We start from the raw sequence: 21,514 nt of genomic DNA on the forward strand, positions 1-21,514 counted from the left end.
TAATGCAAACAAGATTAGAAGGGAAGTAACAAATTGGGAAAATATTTTTAAAAACAAAGGTTCTGACAAAGGTCTCATTTCCAAAATATATAGAGAACTGACCCTAATTTATAAGAAACCGAACCATTCTCCAATTGATAAATGGTCAAAGGATATGAACAGACAATTCTCAGAGGAAGAAATTGAAACTATATCCACTCACATGAAAGAGTGTTCCAAATCACTACTGATCAGAGAAATGCAAATTAAGACCACTCTGAGATACCACTACACACCTGTCAGATTGGCTAAGATGACAGGAACAAATAATGATGAATGTTGGAGGGGATGTGGGGAAACTGGGACACTAATACATTGCTGGTGGAGTTGCGAAAGAATCCAGCCATTCTGGAGAGCAATCTGGAATTATGCCCAAAAAGTTATCAAACTGTGCATACCCTTTGACCCAGCAGTGCTACTACTGGGATTATATTCCAAAGAAATACTAAAGAGCGGAAAGAGACATATATGTGCCAAAATGTTTGTGGCAGCTCTTTTTGTTGTAGCTAGAAACTGGAAGATGAATGGATGTCCATCAGTTGGAGAATGGTTGGGTAAATTGTGGTATATGAAGGTTATGGAATATTATTGCTCGGTAAGAAATGACCAGCAGGAGGAATATAGAGAGGCCTGGAGAGACTTAAATCAACTGATGCTGAGTGAAATGAGCAGAACCAGAAGATCACTGTACACTTCAACAACAATACTGTATGAGGATGTATTCTGATGGAGGTGGAAATCTTCAACATAAAGAAGATCCAACTCACTTCCAGTTGATCAATGATGGACAGAGGTAGCTACACCCAGAGAAGAAACACTGGGAAGTGAATGTAAATTGTTAGCACTAATATCTGTCTGCCCAGGTTGCATGTACCTTCGGATTCTAATGTTTATTGTGCAACAAGAAAATGATATTCACACATGTATTGTACCTAGACTATATTGTAACACATGTAAAATGTATGGGATTGCCTGTCATTGGGAGGAGGGAATAGAGGGAGGGGGGGATAATTTGGAAAAATGAATACAAGGGATAATATTATAAAAATATATATGTAATAAAAAATTTAAAAAAAAAACAACATATCATACGAAATCAAGTATAATGTCATAGGAATTATATTTAGAGTACCACAAATATATTATACATTTTAATAGCTATTTGTAATTTATGCAATGCTTTAACACATATTTCTTTATGTAATTGTTACTTATAAGAACCTTTTGAAGTATGTAGCAGTGGGGTTGAATTCTTGCCCTATATTTGAGAGAAAATATTCTAATAGAGTCACCGTTTTGTCCAAAATTACACAGATAGCAACCAAAATTGTACAGCTAGTGAGCAATAAACTTGGAACATGAACCAGATTTTGATTTTTTAAATTCCTGTTTTTTTGTTTTTTTTTTACTATCTTAAAAAATCCAGGAGAATTCTGGGAAGATGGTGGGGTAAGTTAGTAAATTTTAGACTTCCCTAATTTCCCCCACAAATAGAAAAATTTGCATCTCATGGAGAACATAAACTCATAAAAAATCAAGAAGACTTGGGGCAGCAATGGGATCCTCCTGATGCAACTCAAGAAGATCTAAAGAAAGGCTATAGCTGAGGTTTGAGCTGTCTGAAGTACAAACACCTCTGAGCTAGCTTGGCAGAAAAGTAAAGCCTGGGGCTAGCTCAGTGGGGCTGAAGCCTCTGCAGGAACCACAGAGACTCACCTCCCAGATTGTTTTTAGAATCAGGGTTTAAATTCTGGAAGACTGAGCAATCTCGACTGATTGGGAATACCAGGCCCAGATATGGTGCTGAAACAGTGCAGATTGGGGGGGGGGGTGTGCAGGGATGCTGTAGGCTATGGGCATTTACAGGAGGGTAGAGCTTTTGGTTTGGGGTTCCTGGTTAGAGTGGTGACTTGAAGGGAAGCTTGAGGCATCATTCTCCCATTCTATAATTAGAGGTGCTTATATTAATATCTCTTTAAAAGAATGAGCCAGCAAAGTAGAAAGAACCCCCCTACTATTGAAACTCATTATGATAACACTGAAGAGCAGGATTCATCTTCAAAGGAGAATACTTTAGTAAAAACTATTTCTACCCTAAAAGTAAAGTGAAATGGCTCCTTGCCCAGGAGGGATTTATAGAAGAACTCAAAAAAAAAAAAGAATTCAAAAATCAAATGAGAGACATTGAGGAACAATTAAAGAAAAAAAAATTAAAACCATCCAAGAAAAATGAGAAGCTTTGGGAAAAATAATTAACAAACTAGAAAAAGAAGTACAGAGTCTCAAAGATGAACAAAAAAATTCTTTGAAAATTAGAATTGGGCAAAGGGAAGCCAGGGAACCTATGAGAAACCAAGAAATAACAAAACAGATTATAAAAAAAGAGAAAATAGAACAGAATGTAAAACAAAAGAAAAATGACAGTTATGGAGAACAGATCAAGAAGGGAAAATATAAGAATAATTGGACTGACAGAAAGTTCTGACCAAAAAGAGAACGTCGACATAATAATGCAAGAAATAATCCAAGAGATTCTCTTAGGGTGATAGAATATAAAGGGAAAATAGAAATAGAAAAAATCCAACAATTGCCACCTCAAAGAGATCATGTGTGGAAAGTACATAGGAATATCACTGCCAAATTTCAAAATTCCCAGATCAAAGAGAAAAATTTGCAAGAAACAAGAAAAATTCAAATATACAGGAGCTACAATCAAAATTGTACAAGACTTATCAGCAACTACAATAAAAGACTGCAGGTTCAGGAATTATATGTACTGACAATCAAAAGAATTAGGCCTATGACCAAAAGTATCATATCCAGAAAAATTATCTAGAATTTCAGTTCTTTCTATCAACCAAACCTGAACTGAACAGAAAATTTAACATAAGATTGATTTTTAAGAAACTTAACATGGACAAATTGTTCAAATATGGACAATTGTTTTTTTTTTCTAAACATATATACAAAAACAATTGTCCATGTTTATATATATATATATATATATATATATATATATATGTGTGTGTGTGTGTGTGTGTGTGTGTGTGTGTGTGTGTGTGTGTGTGTGTGTGTGATTTACATCAACAATAGGATAGTTCAAAGAAAGACTAGCAGTGATATGGTAAAAATAATAATCATGTAATGCAAATGAGGTACAGAGGAAGAATTTATATAAGCATTAGAGAGGAGAGGAGAACTTGCAATTCTGAAAGCCTCACATTGGGAATGGATTCAATAAGTAACACTACATATATACTAGTAAGGGTATTGCATCCTCCAAAATCTATAAAGAAATAATTGGGGAGGGATGGACAGATGGGGAAGCAAAGAATGAGAGAAGAAAACAAGGGAGGGATCCTCGAGTGGGGGAAGGTTAAATAATATTAAGGGTAGATATGGAGAAAAATTTAATTAAAAAGGCAGCAAGATGTGTGTATATGTGGGGTGTATGTGTGTGTGTGTGTGTGTGTGTGTGTGTGTAGCTATAATATATATGTATAGATAAATACATCTTTTCTTAAATGTAGCTTGCTTGGGAGTGGTGGGAAGATGAAAGGGAAGAAAATGAAATAAATAAGATGAGCAGTGGAGAACCAAAGAGCAATTTACAAAGAAGTAAAGAAAAAATGGTCATTCATGAATATAATTTATTCTATATATACTTTCTTGATCTGGTAATTTTTTTGTTATATATTCTGAATCCTTCCTGATGTTTTGCTGGGCACATGACCATGTTCTTTTTTGTTTTGCTTTATTTTGTTTTGTATTTCTGTCCTGTTTCCTTTTTTTCTTATTTGCACACATATATACACTCCTAGAAATTCTGCAAACTAAGAACACTTAATATGAGTTGTGGGTCAGTTTGTTCAAGGGAAAATGATGTGTATTTCATTTGGGTTTCTTTTGAAAAGATGCTTCATTGTCATCTTTCAGAAAAGATGAACAATGGCAAGTTCCTCTATCCTGCTGAGCAGAGGACCAAGTGGAACTCAAGGTCATTTTTCATCCTATGTTAACTAGCATGTCAATTACTCTTTTGCTTTGACACAAAGCAATCATAGAGAGTTAGTGCACAGACTGTGGGATTATGGGTACCCACACAGAAACTGCCTCAAGATATATTCAGTCTACTGTCCATAAATGCGTGTCTCTTTAACCCTGTTCATTGCCAATATAACCCTCGAGGTGTCTGGGTTTATGGATTTTTGTGGGGAGGAGTTGTGGGTTTTTTGGGGGGGATTAGAACAGTTAAATACAATTTGATCTCATTTACTCATGATTTTCAGAAAAATTCTTTGCAGAACTTTTTGCCATATTTTAATGTGAGCTATTATTGTTTTGTTTTATTAATTGTTGATGCTGCTGCAGTGTTAATCCTTGCTCTGAAATATTGTCATGAATAAGCTGTTATATTTCCATGTAAATGTGATCACATTTGTAAAATGCTTAGCATAGAGTTTGAAACATAGTAGGCCGTTAACAAATGCTAATTCCATTCCCCTTTTACCTTTCTATACTGTGTTGGAAATAGCAAAATCAAAGTGTAGGATAGAAAACTGAAAAATTATTTTATTTACTGATTTATTTTTAAATGAGAAAAATCCATTTAAATAAAAGGAAAAACAGGAAATTATAGAAGGTCAAAGCAAGAAGGGATGTTAGAAATGTAGTTCAGTTCTTTATTTAAAAGAAGTTGAATTTCAGTCCCAAAATGTAACTTTTTCAAAATAACATGCTTTCTAGGTGGTTGTATTGAACTTTGAACTCTGAACTCCTGGTGCTCTTTTCAGTACTTAAAATCATTAGTTCAAGTTCTTGTTTTATCACTTAGACTTAGGGACATTTAGAGTTTTGCTTCAGTATTTAAAAAAAAAAAAAAAAAACAAACACATTTGTAAGTTAGAAATCTCCTGACATATTCTTTTAAAATTTTTATTCAGTCTATCAATGAGAGTGGAATTTGATTTTGACTTTGTAATAATTGTATTGAAATGCATTTATCCATGATAGTAAATCTAGGTAGCAATGGAGCGTCTCAGTATTCCTTGAAAGAAATACATATGCTTGCAAGTACACACACACACACACACACACACACACACACACACACACACACACATTCCCCAAATTCTCAATTGTGTAATGATACTTCTTTCCTCCACTCCACTCTTTATTCAGTCACACAGTTCTTATGTTCTTATAGTAAACATAAGTGTTGGAAAAGTGTGAATGGGAGGAATGTGATATACACAGTTCATTTGTCTCATTAATGTTAAAATCAAGATTTTTTTGTTCAGATGATTCAGAATTCTTAGAATTCATGTTAAATTTGCATACTTCTCAGTTTAATCGTAGCCATATAATAGCAATCTGTTTCTGTAACAGCAGAAAGAACAAAAGACTATTTTCAACCATTTATAAACAACCCAAAGTTATGCAATATTTGCAAATAACTTTTTTTTAATCCCTGTAGGTTAATTATTATTACTAATTCACTGGATGCTTTCCTTATATTTCACAACTCAAAGCAGCCAAATCCAATTTTTAAAAAGTTTCTAAGATTTCAACAATTAAGAGATCATTACATTGGTTTCCTTTTACTTTAAATCCTTCAATATGAATGCTCACTTTCTCAATGGCAAATTTGTGTTCTTCTAGAGACACCCAACTATGGGAATTTTAAAGTTAACTCTGCAGCAAAGTGGTATTTCAATAACTTGACCACTCATTCAATTTCCTTTAACAATTGGCATATGAAAACTCAAGGAAAGAGCTTGTCAATATTGTCATTCTGGTCTAGGAATCCTATTATCAACAATCAAATGTCTGACATGGTCTTTCAGTTTTCTTGATCTATGTAAATGCTAAGGTGACCCTAAGGTGTTGTGCTGCTGACAAAATAATTTACTAGTTCAGATGCTAAAGGAAACTTATTTGAACTTCACGATCATATACTGTGTTTGCTGTTGCTTTGGAAATCATTAGAATGAATCTAACTTTTTGAGCTTCTTCTTCTTCATTTATTTATTTATTTATTTACTTATTTAGTTACTTACTTACTTACTTACTTATTTATTTATTTATTTATTTATTTATTTATTTATTTATTTATTGATCTTTCTTTCTTTATTTATTTATTTATTATCTTTAGGAGTTTTGTTGTTATTGCTGCTGTTGCTGTTATTTATTTTGCCAACATAGGAGATCAATGTTGTGGGTTAGAATTTCTGATATCTTACTGAGATTTTTAATATGATTGGTTTATATCATCCATGAAGTCAAATCTCATAGGGTAGTCGTTATGTTTGGAAATATTGACTGTTTTAAAAATAATGAGCCCTGCTATTTAGATAAGGCTTTATGGTTTACTAAATGCCTCAAAAACCTTTGTTATTTTGTTAACAACTCCAGAGGCAGGACAATACAGATTCGTAGAAATTAATAATTTACTCAGTCTTGTAGCTAGAAAATATCAGAACTGAGATTTGAATCTGGTTCTTCCTGATTTCTATTCTAGGTGTCTTGGAAATATCCAACACCATGTTACATAAGCAACATCTTGTCACATTTATATTATGTGATCTTGACATCATTTTCTTACTGGAATGTTTCAAATGAAGAATTATTTTCCATGTGAACTCCTAAAGTTTAGCATTCTTAGTATGCTTGAGTCTGTATGTGCACACATATGTGTATATATAAATATATGTGCATACACATATGTATATATTGTCATAGATAAAATAAATACATATATTCATATATATATATATATATATAGAGAGAGAGAGAGAGAGAGAGAGAGACAGAGAGACACAGAGACACAGAGACACAGAGAGAGTGAGACACATACACAGAGACAGAGAGATAGAAAGGGACAGAGAGAGAGAGACAGAGGCAAAGAAGCAGACATAGAGAGACAATAGAAATAGAGACAGCAACAGAAAGACAGAAAAAGAGAGACAAAGACAAAGATAAATATAGAACTGAGTCAAAGGATTTGTGACAATCATTAAAGACCTTTTTCTTGTCATGAGCCTTCAGACAAAAAATTAACAACTACCAAATTAAATTATTCTTTATATCCCTGAGATGTTTTGGTATGATCTTTCTGTAACTCAGCCAATGTATTGTTTTGAATGTATATTTACATTTATGTACATATCTATGTATACACATGCACAGACCTGTATATATATAATACATATATCTAAGTGATATGTTTATATATTAATATATATGTGTGTGTATACATATACATGTATTTTAGCAATGAAAGTCATAAATATTTTATGTGAAATATTTCATGATGTGAAAATCATTAAATACATGATTATCTATTTGGCCTACTCTGAGAGTTGGTTCTCATATTTTTGTAGTATGTATGAAAATTTTTCTGTTAAGAAAAATTAAATCAGTCTTACATGTAAGAAGAAATAGATAAATGTTTTACATATAACTGAATATTTGAACCAATAATTATCAATCTATTTAGCATCTACTACTTTCAAATTTTGCAGTGAATCCTATCACCTTGGCAGAAATTCTTCTTTCTTTCACTATTTTAGTCTTCAAGCTCTGTATTTCACATTTGATCAGAGTTTGTATATGACTTATGACTAGAAAATTTCATCTTTGTATTTAAAGTATTTTTTTCTCTCTCTTTCGATCCCTTTGTTTCTCAAGTGATATTATTTTTGCTCTTTTGTGTACTCCTTTGATTCATTGTATCACTTTATTCTTTTGAATTTTGCTTAAAATTACTGACTGAAGGAATCAAAACTTTCTAATATACTTTTGATTTTTGTATGCAGTTTTGCATGTTTTATTATCTAATTGTTGATGGTAATTATGATGGTTTTGTTATTGTTGCTTATAATTGGGTGACATGGTATTCCATTTTTTTCCCATTTGTACCAGCTAGACACAGCCTTCATTTTTTTAGTGCCAGTAATCATCATATACATTGTTATGCATAAATCCCAAAATACTTTCATACTTTCTATTTAATATTGTGGTATATTCTTTTTTCCATCTTGGTTATAGTTAATGTATAGGTTTTTAAAAAATTATCTTGATATATTTGTTGTATTGAGTGGATTCATGTCATCAGTTTAAAAAGTCTTTTCAAAATTCTAAACTAAATATGTCCATTTTTTTCAAAAGAAAAACATCAACATCTTGAATTATCCCCAGTTCAATATAGCTTTTTGTTGTTGTTATTGTTTTTGTTATTCTTAATCAATTTTTATAGACTGAATACTACCACATGTTATAAATTTTTTTCTTTCTATTTAAACCATACAAAAATATATAAATTAGTTATTAAAAGTATTTAATTAAAACATAAAGAAATATTTTACATGGAAGAGAATCAAGTAGTAAACCATTATTCTTCAACTTTTTACCAAGGGATCCAATAGCCTACACATCCAAAGGAGTTAATGAATTCTGCTTTAATCCTGCTGATTTTCAGCCACCATTGTTAGAGAGGGGAGAGGAACTTCAGAATTAGCAGCTCAAAAGCTTCTTTAAGGCAGCTAGGTAGCTTAATGGGTAGAGTTCAGAGTCTGGAGTAAGTAACACCTGGACTTAAATCCTTCCTCTGACACTTACCTGCTATGGGACACTGGGCAACTTTGCCTTTTTTGCTTCAGTTTCGTCATGTTTAAAAATGAGCTGAAGAAGAAAATGGCAAATCACTCCAGTATCTTTGCTAAGAAAACTCCAAGTAGGGTCCCAAAGAGTTCTCCAAGATTCTTACTGAAAACTCTTAACTATGCTTGTTTGGTATAATCCTGGCAAGATTGCTAAATCTAAGGATATCATGATTTTGTGGATCAATGTGGTCTCTGAATTCTAACCAGAGCTTTGCAGCTTCATTCTCCATTTTTAATAGCTTTGCTCCATTTGCTTGCTCCCTTTTCCCTGGTAACCTAAGTTTTTAATCCTTCCTCATGTTAGTACCTTATCCACCAATCAATTAATCCCCTCAGTTGATATTAACCAACTGAAGATTTGGGAACAACACTGTGGGAAAAAAAAATGCAAACACACATGCACTACACATATATGAATTACACATACATACTCATATATATGTATATAATGTTATTTTTCTCCAATAATATGTTAAAACAGTTTCTTAGTATTTATATACATATATATATATATATATATTTTAATTTTGAGATAAAAATTTGATTCAACATTCCCTCCCTTTCTCCCTCTCTTCCCTTTCCACTATCTTTTACCCTCTCCCTGGAATGTGTAGCAATCAGATATAGGTCATATATAGACAATCATGTAAAACATTACTAGTCATTTTGCACAAGATGATTCAAATTTTTAAAAAAATGAAAGTGGAAAAGTAACATGTTTCAGTCTTTATTCAGATATTACAATTTTTTCTCTGAAGGTGCATAATGATTCAACATTAGTCCTTTGGGATTATTTTGGATCATCATATTATTGAGAATAGTTGTCATTCCCAATTCTTCATTGTACAATAATACTGTTACTTTGCACAATGTTCTCTTGGTTCTGCTCAATTTCACTTTGTATCAAATTTGGTTATATTGGTTTTGTTTATAGAAAAACATTTAATTTTCATACAATCCAAATTATCTAGTTTACATTTTGTAATACGATTTATTTTTCCTTTACCCATAAATTCTTCCTTTAACCATAGATCTGAGAAATAAACTATGACATTCTCTCCTAATTTGCTTATGGTAATCATCCTTTATGTATAAATCTTGTACCCATTTGGATCTTTTCTTGGTATATAGTGTGAGATGTAAGTCTATATCCAGTTTCTGCTATATTGTTTTGACTTTTCTGGCAGTTATTGTCAAATAATGACTTTTTGTTTCAAAAACAGATCTTTGGGTTTATCATATATTTGATTACAATGGTTATTTAATATAATTTAATGTATATCTAATGATTGAGCATTCTGTTTCTTAGCTAGTACCAAATTGCTTTGATAATTAATGCTTTATATTACATTCTGAGATTTGGTATGTTTAGGGTCAAGTAAATCTTTAAGGCATCCTACCTGTAGATGAGCATGAAATAAATTATTCTGTTATGAATTTAAAAACAAATCTTCCTGGGGATGATGTCCTATACTTAAAATGCCTGCTTCTAAAGGACACTGAGATTGATAGATTGCTTAAGTTTGAGAGCCTGAGCTCCCAGTAGGACTAATGCCTATTGACTGTCCCCAGTCATTGACTGGATACCTACATTCACTTTAAATGCCCAGCCCCTAGAAGAAAGAAGGCATCAGGTTGCCTAAGAAGATTTGAGTACACCTAGGTTGGAAAAAAGAAAGTGAAAGCTATGAAATGTTATGCCAACCAACAAAATCATTCTATATACTATAGTGTGGATGCATACACATTTATAAACATTTACATACATATGGACACATATAGTGTTCAGAATTAGATATTAGCTTTGTAACATCTGCTTACCTAGGTTCCTCAACTATAAAATGTGGATAATGATGACATCTACCTCCCAGGGGTGTTGTGAGGATAAAAATAAGATAATATTTATGAAGGACTTAGTAGAGCACCTGGTGCATAGTAGCCACTATATAAATGTTAGCAATTACAATACTAATTCAATACTGGGAAACTTAGTTTTCTTTGTGTTTGTGTGTGCATATGTGTGCAAAATATCAAACATGGGTTCAAAATGAGAAGTCAACACTGTGAACATTACCTCCACATATTAGTTATGAGAAAGATATCTGTAACCATATATTATGTATACATATCTATATAGAGAGTTTTATCTATATCTTACTGATTTGCATAGAGATATAGATCCATCTATATATAATTTGTCATCTCTTTATCTGTGTGCATATAAATATATAGATAGATAGATTGATAAATTGATTGATCTTTATAGAGACCTATCATCTATATACTCCAACATTGCCCTTTCAATCAGGGACAAACAAAGAGACTCAGTATCAAAAGAAATAAATTTATCTTCATTTCTATGAGTCCTTGCAAACTGAATTATGAGAATCCAACCATTATATCCCTCTACTAAAACTTTTAGCTGAGTAGTATTCATCAACTGCTTTAAAAAATATAGATCCTAAAAATGCTGTTATCAAGAATACTGGTATATGACTCTAAGTTTATGAGGGCTCTAATTGGGTCACAAAATCCATTATATAACCATTATTGATATCACACTTTGAAGTTGTAATTTCATCAAATATTGATTACAAAGGTAATTTTAATTTTAACCCTTACTTTCTGAAAGGCAACTGCTATAGAACCTTCTTGAATTAGGATATCAAGTGCATACATTGCAAATTTATTTTTGTTTTATTCTATAATTATTAATGTCATCTTTTGTTGAGGTGGCAGGGGGTAATATTTGTATGAAATAATAGTGGTTAAGATTTGGCATGCAACTTAGTAAAATAAATAAAACCAGGGCCATAGATAGTGGAGGAACTCTGAGTGAGGAATAATACTCTTCAGCTAAGAAGAAACCTGCTAAAAATATCTGCTTTGCTTCCCCATTTTCCCTATGGAATTTTTCACTTCCCTCTCTGAGAAGTCTACTTGATATAAGGATACTTACAGCAGGGTGCTTACTCAGTGTAATTGATGAGCTAATAGTTCTCTAGTTCACATATACTTAGTGTGATATAATGATGTAATCACTCTAGTTGGCATTCACTTAGTATGATGTAATAACATCATGGGAAAAAATGTTCTCTGAGGTCCATCCCATAGAGGAGGAAATGAAAAAAAAAAAAAAAACACATTTCAGCATCTTTGCCAAGAAAACTGCAATGAGATCATGGTAAGATATGACTGAATCAGTTTATTTGCTCAATTACTCAGATACTTTAGAATGATTAAATGATCATAATTACAAAATACATTATTATGACTATCAGCTGAGTAGTTCATAAATGTTACATTTTGTTTTGGGATAAAACTTTGATATTATATGTATAAAATCTGAACAAAAAGAAGTAGAGTATTTAGAGTAGGAAATGTTACTACTGGCATATGTCAATAAGTAGCACTGAGATCTATATTCTACTATTTCTGAAAAGAAAATTCTTTTAGAAAAACTGACCAGTATTGTGTGAAGTGAAAGATCAATTTGTCAATTCAAGAATTACAGAATTTCACATTTGTAATAGACCAGTAATATTCAATGACAGTATACTTTAAAATAAAGAAAGTAAGAGAAAAAAGTAATGACTTATTTAGAGAAGAAAAAAAAAAAGGATTACATTTAGAATCCATTTCCAAATGGAAATTATAAAACCTATTTAGTGTTTTTAAAATTCATTATTCATGACAATTAACAGGGCATAAATGAAAAGAATTTTCCAAACCTACTGTACACAGTCTTATGCAGGAAAAACTGAGAATTTAGTTAGATAAATATATTGTACCTAAACAAAACAATAAGCTAGAATATTTAAATAACTCAGTAGATTTAATTTAACATTCAATAAATACAACAGCAAAAGGGGGAAACGAACAAAAAATTGACCCAGAAGAATTCATAAGTAAATGTTATCAAAGGGCATGCAATGCTTGTATATTTATACACATATATGTTTAGGTGAGAAGAAGATGGGTATGTTTGTGTGTGTGTGTGTGTTTGTGTATGTGTAATTGAAAAAAGAACTCACAAATTCTGTTTATGAGACAAATATAGCCTGTAAAACTAAAGGAGAAAAAGGTAAAATAGGGAAAAGACATAGATTAAAATCACTGATGATTACTGATGTAAAAACTTCAAGTAAAATCCTGAACAAAAGACTACTGAGATAAGCCTTTATCCTGAAATTAAATGTTTACATGGTATAAAAGAATAATTAAACATTTGTAAAATAACTAACATGATTAATCCTTTAAAATAAAAATAAATGTCATTAGATGAATTTAAAAATTATTTGACAAAATATGATATTCTTTTATGCAAAACAGATAAAACCCACTTTCTAATGACCTAGACATAAGTTCTGGTTGGAAGCTGACTTGGGTTAGTCATCTGATATTTCATGTTCATTATTAGAATGAAATGTAATACTTCTAGACAATTCAACTGTCTGCAAAAAGGGATTCATTTAGTTAAAGCAGTAATTTAATCAAGTATATAGATTTAGGATAGCATGAGTTGATTCATCTAAGTGAAGCCCCCTTGATTATGCTGACCAGAATTTTATTGTTTTTTGTTGTTGTAGTTATAATAGTTATTCTTTTATTCTTCTTCCTCCTCCTTCGCCTTTTCCCTCTTTTACTTGTCTTCTTCTCTTCCTCCTTCTCTCTCTCTCTCTCTCTCTCTCTCTCTCTCTCTCTCCACACACACACACACACACACACACACACACACACACACACACACACAAACACACACACACATACACACATACAGGTGTCCCTACAAATGTGTATGTTTGTGGGTAAAAAGGTAGAAAGTCTAGAAGGGAAGGGAAATTCAGAGACTACTCATGAGGGCTGATCTCACTTTGATTGATCTGGGTATGCTGATCTACTCATTTTCTACTGAGGTTTTACTCATTATCTATTAGGGAGTCCCTGTGCTTACATCATCACTGGTGATCTTTATCAGACAGCCAATTCAAATATTCCAACATAGCTTAGAAGTCTCAAACTAAATCTGCTAGCAGAAGCATGCCAAGTCTACAGGCACACACCATACCACTATGTAGAATAATGGATACAGCACCGGATCTGGAGTCAGAAAAAATTTATCTTCCTGAGTGCAAATCTGCTCTCAGACATTTATCAGCTGTGTGATCTGTGTGAGGCAATTAACTTTGTCTCAGTTTCCTCATTGTAAAATGATCTGGAAAAGGAAATGAAAAACTATTCCAGTATCTTTGCCCAAAAAAACCTCAAATGGGATCATAAAGAGTTGGATTTGATTGAACAATAACAAACAAAAGATGTACAGTACAATGGCTAGTCCGATCATTTTCTACTAGCCAACCATCATAGTTCTTAGAGTTGTCTTATTACTCAGGGAAACTAAGTAGTAATGTCAATAGCCTGAGTCTTTTGTTCCTTGAACCAATTGAATATCAAGAATCTTGATACTTTTTATTTTAAAAAATAATGCTTAAAAATCTAACTTGAATGGAAACAGGAATTAGGATAATGTTCCTACTGCATTACAATCCCTGAAAAAGGTCCTTGAAGTCTTCTAGAACTGACATCACTTAAATGACTTTAGAATGCTACTGGAAAAGTAGCATTAAAAGAAAAAAGAGAAAAAAAAGATAACAAAAGCATAGCAAAGCCCACCAAAGCAAAATAATGGAATAGCTACCTTAAGGAGTAGAATATAGGAAAAGAAATATTAGAAGGCCCAGACTTCCTCTCTTTCCCCTCATTGTTGCCTGAAAACAAACCACCTCCCAACAATGTTGCCCCTTGGTTCTCTAAGGACTTCTTAGGAAGGAGTTGCACAGTGATAATAGAAAGTTGTATAGTGGAAAGGTTACTTATTTTTATATTGCAGTGAGCAATGAGCTATTATGGGTCTGACTTTTGACATTGCCCATTGTTCTACTATTGGGCTGCTACCACGGCTGAGAGCTATTCCAAAAATCTTTGCTGCTGGGATTCAATTAGTCAAGAAATACTTATTTGGTACTTTCTAAGTATTAGGCAATATATTAAGCACTGAGGATACAAAGAAAGGCAGGGTATCCTGGTATTCAAGGAAGACTAGTACCTCTAGTGTGAGGTTCTAGGGATGCTTTCCACTTTTGGTGTCCTGCCAATCAATTCTTACCCGTGGCTCCAAAAAGCTATAGCATGTGATCACACTTGGTAAGACTGAACAAGGTTGAGGGTAACTGAGGAACCTCAGCTCATCAGTGAATTAGGGGTTATCTATCCCCAGGTACATGGATATTTCCCCTGGCAGACTGGGTGGATGTGATCCATCTCATGGGCCATTGGTGGAAGCAGACATTGTAGAATGCTTGGCCAGACATCAAATATGCCAAAATCATCCACCACATCCCCAGTCATTGGGCAGTCTTCCTGACTTTTGTATTGCCACCAGAATTCTATGACTCTGGTGAGGGAGTGAGGCCTATGACTTCCTGCAGCTCTGCTTCACTTAAATCCAATATATACTATAGTTAAAAGACATAATCCTATGAATATGAAAAAAGTGAAAGCCCATTCCTGCTTTTAGGGAGCTCCCAGTTAAATGTGGGATATAACATGCAAACAACTATATATAAATAAAACTTATACCAGATAAATTAACAGAAAGGCATTAAAATTAAGGGGGATTGGCAAAAGGCTTCCTGTTGAGAGTAAGATTTTATCTGGGATTTATAAATAATAATGCTAATAAAAGCTAGCATTATGCATAGAGTATCAACAATGTGTCAGAGACTATTCTAAGAACATTACAAATTTCCCATTTTATTATTACAACAATCCTAAGAGATGGGTGCTATTATTATCCTAATTTTACAGATGAAGAAACTAAGGCAGACAAAAGTTAAATGTTCAGATTCACATAGCTAGTAAATATCTGAGATCAGAATTGAACTCAGATCTTCTTGACTGCAGTATTCTATTCATCCCATTATCTAGTAGCCTTTAAATGAAGGAAGCCAGGAAATCCAAGAAGTGGAGGTAAAGAGAAAGAATATCCCAGACAAAGAAAATAGGCAATGAACATCATAAAGTTTGGAGATGGATTTGTTCAAGGAAAAGCAAATAGGTCAGTGTCACTGGAATATATGTTAGGAGACAGTGTAAGATATAAGAATACTAAAAAGATTTTAAGGGACAGTGCATTCTAGATAGGTTAAGAAGGGCTTTGAATGCTGATCAGAGGATTTCATAATTGAGCTTGGAGGTGTAAAGGAACTAATAGATTTTATTGATTTGGGGGTAGGAGGAGGTGTTGATATAATCAGAACTACACTTCAGGGAGAACAATTTTGACAGATGAGTGGGCTAAGTAGAGGAATCAGGAAAGATATGTGGTAGAGTATTTACCAGGAACTTATTGAAATTATCCAGACATGAGGTGCTGGAGGCCTGAATCAGAATGATACCTGTATCAGAAGAGAGAAGTGAGCATACATGGGAGATATTCCAAAGATAAAATTTACTGACCTTGGCAAGAGTTTGGATTGGGCAGGTAAGAGAGAGTGAGGTTATCAGCTTAGATAGTGAGAGAGTGAGGTTATTTTGGAGATGGAAGTATATTCAAAATTCATAGTATGAAAGAAAGGAAGAGGACAAGGCTTAAATGGAAAAAGATAATGAATTAATTTTGGGACTTTTTAATTTTAAATTGACTATAGGATATCCAACTCAAGATGTGGAATAGGCAAATAGAAATGATAACTGATGTGATCATTAAGTGGAAGTATAGAAGGAATAGAGAAGAGGGCCCAGGATAGAGTCTGATGGAACACTCATGATTACTAGAAATGACCTGGATGATGATCCAGCAAAAGAGAATCATAATTAGTATTTCGATAGGTAGGGGGACTAGGAGAAAGTAATGTCACAAAAACCTAGATAAAAGAATAAAGAGAAGATAAGAAATAAAGGAGGGAAACTTAGGAAATGAGAAAATCATTAGGAATTTTTAAAGAAAAGTTTCAGTTGAAGGATGAGATTGGAAGCTAGATTGTAGAGAGATAAGATAAGAGGAATGCCATGCAGACCACTGCTGTTAGTGCCTCTATGTCTGCCTGCTGCCTCATTTCCCCAAGAGTGAGACTGCTTCTGCACTTGATGATCATTTTTCTAGGGTCAGCTTTTCTGCTGTCTTAAACTGGGACAATGTTGCTGACTATGAGACCAAGTGTTATTACTAACATCATTGCTAGTACTCCCTTCCCTACTATCTATCCCTATCCCTATCTGCCTTCCTATCCCCAAGGTAGGTCTAAATAGAGCCCCATATGTTGGGGTGAGCATGGCCCTTTTAAATTGTGCTAAGTTTACTCAGTCCTGCATCCCATTCTGGGCTCGACTCTACCTCTTTATGACAAACACATTGCTGTAGGTTTTTAGTGTCCTCTTTTGCTTGGCACAAATGCTATGGGAACTGTTATAACTGGGGCTTATCTCTGAAGCTTCATGTTATGTCCATTTAATACAGAATTTAGCATCAATACTACTTTGTGGTCTTCCATAGTTGATGAGATCAGAAAAGTCACACTTAACTTCAAGGATTCTGGTTCATTATGTGAAGCCCTCATTCAGTTCATCTTCCTGTCAAGTGTTCATATTTTTAAATACTTGAAGTTCTTCCTGCTTTCTGAGGCAACATTTTAGTATTCAGAAACTTTTGACAATTTAAACTTATAAGACTACCATCAAGATTAGATATGTCCAGTTCAGGATGAAATTTGGGGAAATCATCTGGGCAAGAACTCTGAGGATTACTTTGCTAAAAACTCCAGAGAGAAAATTGTGGCTCACATTAAATAGTTTTGAGTATAAAGGGAAACATTTATCCTTGTAAATCCTCAAGAAATTCATTGTGGTGAAATTGGCATATTTGTTCAAATTCCCAATTCCAAAATGCCTCTTGGCATGAGAGAAAATTATGCATTATTCTTTGAAGTGCTTTCCTCAATGGTGTATACCAAAGAAGCACCACAAATTACATTCAAGCAATTTTACTTGCCCACTTAAATGCCAAATTAATAGAAAAAATCTCAAAGAGTTTCTTCAGTAGAATTATTAAACAATCTTAAAATTCCAGGAATCTGACTTGATTTACATACTATTATTGATGGTGGCCATTGGGCCACCCCTTAACTGGCTAGCAGTGCATGTATGCATTTGTGTGTATACACAAAATATACATATGTATACATGGATATATGACTATATACATATCTATGGATTATATATATATATATATATATATATATATATATATATATATACACATAGAGAATATATTTGAATAGGGTATTTTTCTATTCAGCAGTGTGTATATATATATGTGTGTGTGTGCGTGTGTATATATATATATATGTGTGTGTGTATATATGTGTGCATATATATATATGTGTATATATATGTGTATATATATATATGTATGTGTGTATATATGTGTGTGTATATATATATATATATATATATATATATATATATATATATATATATATATTAGGACTATTTCTTCAAGAAGCATCTTCATTTAAAAATATTATTTTCCCAACTGCACACAAATATGATTCCCCTAAAGCAACGAAACTTCTTTCAGTAGTTTTCCTTGGGAGGAAATTGTTGATAAAGATCTTTAGCTATATGAAGACATGCATTTCCAGCAAAAATAGAACAAATCTAATTCTTCATTATTTCTTGTTTTCAACAAATTGAAAGTTGCCTTTATTTTCCCCAAATTTAATTCCTCCAGCCTACCTTTTTAAGATAAATTGAGTTCTGCCCCCAATTACACTTAAAAGAGGCTTAAATTACAAAGAATAAAGGCCCAAGAACAACATATCAGGTACACCAAAAGACAATTTACTGCAATTGTATAATTCATATGGACATTGATATTTCCTTACTGAATGACCATAGGGATGGGAATTGACTTGTCATAAACAGCCACCACTCTAGAAACCATACCAAAAGTATCATCAGAAGCACAATGGCCAATCTGGATTCATTCAAATTCCTCTACATTACTCATCCTCATTTCAATGAGGTCTTTCTATTCCTGAAATGAGATCCAGTCTTGTATAACTAAACCAATTGTTCTGTGATGGGCATAACACAGATTAATTCACTAATATGTTATTTTCATTATTGGAACAGAATGAGACATTGTACCATCATTCAATAGTTGAAAAAGGGGTACATTAAATAAGGATATTCTTTAACTATACATACAACTTATTCAGGTGATTAGGCAACCAAGATATGATTTTAATAGCCAAAACCTTTTTGTCCCTTTAAATTAATCAAATCTCAAGGATTGTCTGAAAACTTTTTGAGGAAAAGTAAGCCTAACTTGCTTGAGACAGGGTTTAGACATGCTTCTCCCTCACCATAGAAATGTTATTTTTAATGTTAAACAAATTATATATTTAAAATCAAATGCTAATATTATACAATAAATCCCAACACAATACAAACATTTCTCTCCTCAGACTATTGTTTGATGCAATTTTAGAAATGGCAACAATATAATAATAAGAAAAAGTAAAGGCATAAACACTCACCAAGAGGAGGCAAAAATATCTTTTTCTGCATCTTGTAGAATGGTTTACTTTTTTAAATCTAGAAAATAAAGATAATAATTATTATAAGATTCAATATTCCTTCATAAAATAACAAAATCAGAAGGAAATGAAGAAGAATTAATTCAAATTAATTGAAAAATATATAATGTATCAGAGAGCTAATATTATACTAGATATTCAAATATTAAGATTTATTATTATAAAATAGTCCTTATAGAAATGCAAGGAGACAAGTTATTAGAGGACAATCATTTTGGGCCTGTACCAACATAATAAAGTAATGGTATTACTTTCATCAATTACAGACTCAATGTTATTCTAGGAATACACAGCATTTGACAAAACAATAATGTTGGTACATATATGTGTAATCCTTCACAAAGTTAAAGAAGTTTAATCTATATAAAATTGACAGAAAGTAGTATTGAATAAGTAGATAAATAGGGAGAAAAATAATGAATTCCACTTTGAATATGTTGAGTAGGCTCTATATTCGAATGGAGCTGTCCAGCAAGTAGATGTTGATTTAAAAAAAAAAAAAAAAGAATAGAAATCAGAAAAGAGATTATGGCTTAAAATATAGATTTTGAAGTTTTCTAAATAAAAAATAATACCTTATTCAATAATTTCTAAATAGATTGCAATGAACAAATTATTGCTACATATATACATACATGTACATACTACATGCATTTCTCACTTGAAAAACAAAATAAAACAAAACAAAACTTTAAGGTTCTGTACTTCATATTTCAATGCACCATGATTTCACTGGCATGAGGCCCTCTCTAATAATATAAATCATATTGCTTGTATACCCGAATATGTAAGTTACTTAATTTCTTTTGCTAAAAAGAAAACCATCACCTGTTGCCTAACAATCTGTTCAAAACTTTACTTAATTTAACTAAAATGGATTTTAGATGATATCGACTTAAAGCATTTTCAACATATATTCAGTTACTAGATCAATTAGACTGACTCATGCTTATCTAGAATAATCTTTCAGAACTCAGGATCAACATCACTTTAAGATGAGGCAGGAGATGTACTTTGGTGTAGATATGATTCCACACAAATGAGTAATTCCATATGCAATCTTAAACAAACGTATCTTGAACATTTGTTTTTAACAGCAAGTTTCTGCTTGTTGGGTTTTCTCTCGGTCTCTGTTCTAATTCAGTTCAGTTCACTTGTGATTATTATATGCAATTATTTTTTTCTAAAATAATTTCTTACTAAATCCCATAAGGTAGTGATTAAAACTTGAAAGCTTTGAAATAATGAAAAAAATCTAAAAGAAAATTTTAAAAAGTTTCATCAAGCTGCATTGGGCTCTTGCTGTCTCTCTTTTTATTCCCTACTTCCCATACTAGCTTTCCCAGTGGACCTGTTCCTTCTCAAGTGCATGAAGCCCATTTCCTACTATTCCCTTTAGTCTTTTTTTTTTTTTAAGGAAAAACCTCATTTCAAATTGATTTATTTTCAAGAATTCAAGACACTGATTTTAAGACAACTTAAGAAATGTTTTATTGTCCTTAACTTCTACTCACTTGTAGTTAGCTCTTATGCATTTGGAACAACTTCTTCATAAAATGTCTATTTCAGCTTCAAAATTTCAGTTCCTTTAGCCTGTAGAAACTTGTAAGATGCTAGGTAAATTTAATAATAATAAAAGGTGGTCCTGTTCATTTAATTTATTTGATTTTCAAAATTGCCACAGGATAAAAGGGCAGTCAAAGCATCAACTAAACCAAATAGAAATGAGTAATGAGTAAAGAGCTAATTAAACTTATATATACAAATTCAGCAGTTAAAAATGTGCAGTGCTGGGGAAATACATGTTTAAAATTACAAACATTATAAAACTGAGTTAAGCAAGTTGGCATTATGTCCAATCAAATCATTTATCTAGATATATCTTTATCTCCCTAAAAGTTTGGAATATGGTATAAATCATAAGTGAAATCTTGGGTAAAGTTTCTGTACAGTGTCAGTATAATTGGGACCATTTTAGCATCACAGAATTAGAATGACAAGGAGCCTTATGTGTGACAAATATAATAAATATGATGACATTGCTTATATAATGTATAGCACCATAAAATAATAATTTCATTGTATATTTCCTAGATTATAATTATATTGGTAGTTAACTTGACATCCTTTTTTTAAATAATAGCTTTTTAT

Source organism: Sminthopsis crassicaudata, chromosome 1 (assembly GCF_048593235.1).
Source record: "Sminthopsis crassicaudata isolate SCR6 chromosome 1, ASM4859323v1, whole genome shotgun sequence".
NCBI lineage: Eukaryota > Metazoa > Chordata > Mammalia > Dasyuromorphia > Dasyuridae > Sminthopsis > Sminthopsis crassicaudata.